This window comes from Gavialis gangeticus, unplaced genomic scaffold, assembly GCF_001723915.1.
Source record: "Gavialis gangeticus isolate Ggan-Ray unplaced genomic scaffold, GavGan_comp1, whole genome shotgun sequence".
Taxonomy (NCBI): Eukaryota; Metazoa; Chordata; order Crocodylia; family Gavialidae; genus Gavialis; species Gavialis gangeticus.
The window spans coordinates 27,135,324-27,138,118 of NW_017728997.1; the positions used below are offsets into that span (position 1 = coordinate 27,135,324).

Below are 2,795 nucleotides of genomic sequence, written 5' to 3' on the forward strand. Positions count from 1 at the left end.
CGTGTGTATGTGTAAGTTAGAATTAAAATAAAATTATAGTATTGAAGTGCTCCACAAATATATTAATCTGCAGCAAAAAGAGGAAGCAGTTTTATTTGTGAAAGTCCTGGAATGGGGGTGACATGCACATGTCTTGGAACTTTTGGACCGAGTAGATCTGTCCTAATATTTTGATCCAAACAGTAATTTAGACTACAGAAAAACAGAATAGTGAAAAAAAAAAGCAGAAGAAAGGAATAAATATGTTCTCCAGAATGGGAAGTAATTGAATTTTTGTGGAGGCAAATTTTTTCCTGGTTCAATTAGCTACAAAAATAAAGAAAGAAATACCATTGCTATGGTCATTTTCTTAATGCAGTTTGCAACGCCACAAATTTCTAGCAAAAAAAGGCTTTCGGGCTCAGTATTCCAGTTCTTTTACTAAAGGAGTTGCATCGCTAGTTTTCTCCTCCTCTTTCTCTCCTGTATTCTTAATTCCCCAATAACAAATCGGAGTTAATTTTACAGTTTGGCCAGAATAGAGATTTTTTTGTTGTTGTTGCTTTGTGTGCGTTTGTACGGACAGGTAAATACACACCTACTATTGAAGGTCTGTAAATATGGATTTAGGTACCTTTCTCTGGGCACCCGACTTCGAAAACGTCGGCCTTGACTACACGAGAACGCAATTCAACCTCAATACTTTGTATGTAGAGGTAGGTATTGGGGGGGTCGGAACCAGCCCCACGGCTGCACTACGGGCGCACGGGCTGGGCAAACACAACCCCAGGGCTCCTGCGCGCTGCCGCGGCAGCTGCTTCCTCCCGCCGGTTTGGAGCTCGCGGCTGCCCCCAGCGGCCGGTCGCTCGGGCCGCGGGAGCAGGCGGCTCCTCGGGAATGCTGGGAATGTTGAGTCAGGGACTGGCAAGCTGGAGAGCCGGGCTCGCAGCTGACTGAGGACGGGGAGACGAGGGCTCGGGCGCCACACGCCGCTCCCGACTGCAGCAGGTCCCCTCCCGCCCTCCGCACGGCTCCCGCTCTCCGGCCCCGGGGCAAGGCGCTGCCGGCTGGATGTGATGTGGCGAGATCCACGTGAGGACGACAGACAGATGCAATGATTTGAAAGGTGAGAAGCTTAAGCAAGAATATGGCCATAATAGATATTTGTGTGTATTCATGCTGATGGACCAACTCGCTATGTGTTGCTGACTGCAATTACCCCGGAGCTGGAAAAGGAAGGAAGAAATTGCAAAAAAAACCTCCCCCCCCACCTTTTTTTGCCTCCCTTTATAAAATACATGGCAATCAGTGTGACCAAGTGCACATCTGATTGTGGTGGCTCTGAGTGTCTCTCCTTCCAGGAGCACCATCCAAATACCTTTCTTGCAATTTCTCCTAAAAGCAGCCATGTAATTGTCATTGTTGTGCCCGGTGTTTATAAATATTTATTGTTGTTGTTAAAGTTGCCTAGAATGGAAAAGGATCAGCCCTGGAAATGCCTAGCTGTGCAGCCTAGGAAGTGTATACAGCTTGGGGATTTATTTATTTATTTTAGAGAAAGACCTGCCAGGCAGGGAGGGAAACCCCACACTCACTCTTTTCTTTTTTTTTTAGTGGCTGGGAAAGGGCATTCATAGAAACTAGCAGGATCTTGTTCTGCTGTTACATAAGGAAGGGAGAGCTCCTGGGGGTGCACATTTCTAATGCCGGGTGGCTTGAAAGATCATTGTAGGGAGCACAAGATGATGATGCATAGGCTAAACCCCATGGCTGTATGTCTTATGCATGCATGCACACACGTACATATAGGTGTGTGTAGAAATACACACACACACACACATTTTTATTTATTTATTTATTTATTTATTTATTTATTTATTGCCTCAAGAGCCGGAGTAATAAGGCGCTGGGGCGGGGGGTGAAGCGGGTGTGATTGATTTCTAGGCGGCTACCTGCTCAGCCTGGTGATGGATGGAGGGGGATCTACTCCCTTAGCGGCGAATTGAGAGTCCTCTTCTGATGGACAAGCCCGCGGGCCACTGGCATTGGCAGGAACGGGCTCGCCGCGACGCGCCCGGCCAATCAGCGCCGCCCGGGGGCGGGCGCACGCGACTTGTCAGGGCTAGTTCTTTGGTTGGCTCCAGCAGCTGGGCTCCGGCTGAGCCGCCCGGGAGGGTCCGACCGCTGCCCCTGCCCCTGCCCCCAGGCGGCACCGAGCCTACCTGCCGCCCTCCGCCCGAGGGGAAGGGACTATGCTCAGGACGTAGAGACACTCGTCTCCCGCCCCTCTCCCCTCAGGGCCCGGCCCAGCCCCGCCTCACCCGGCCCCGTCCAGCACGCCCCGGCCCTGCCTGCGGGGAGCGGCTGGAGACTCCCATCCAGCTTTTCCAGGGGCGGCAGCTCTTCTGGGGCCCCACAGCTGTGTTGTCGCCTAGTGCCTCTCGCTGCTCCAGGCTTCCCCGCTAAACTCGCTGCCTGGCAGGAGGGAGAAGACTCTTCCTCCCTCTTCGGCATGGCTGAGGGGAGAGAGACTTTCTGGGTCCCCCCAGCTGGTTTCTGGGGAGCAGAAGGGGTTTTTCAGGTTCCCATCAGTCTGCCTGAAGGAGAGAAAGCATCTTTCTCCCTCTTGTCACTGCCCTCTGAAGCAGAGACAGTAGCCACCTTGCCTCTTGCACTATCCCATGGGTTTTGAGGTGGAAAGAGACTCATTCAAGCTCCCTTGGTTGCCCAGTTGGCTGGAAGTGATTCCTTGCGGTTGTGCTGTTTAGTTGGAGGCCAGGATTTTTTTCCCTGCTTTTTTTTTTTTTTTTTTTTTT

General features: G+C 51.3%; 1 protein-coding gene across 1 annotated transcript in view; it reads left to right on the forward strand.

Moving 5' to 3' along the window:
• The first annotated feature begins 893 nt into the window (after positions 1 to 893).
• Positions 894 to 2,795, forward strand: part of ERC2 (ELKS/RAB6-interacting/CAST family member 2) — a 1,129,221-nt gene continuing 1,127,319 nt past the window's right edge. The window contains exon 1 of the mRNA XM_019505002.1: positions 894 to 1,105. The gene's annotated coding sequence lies outside the window, so the exon portion shown is untranslated. The remainder of the gene's footprint in view (positions 1,106 to 2,795) is intronic.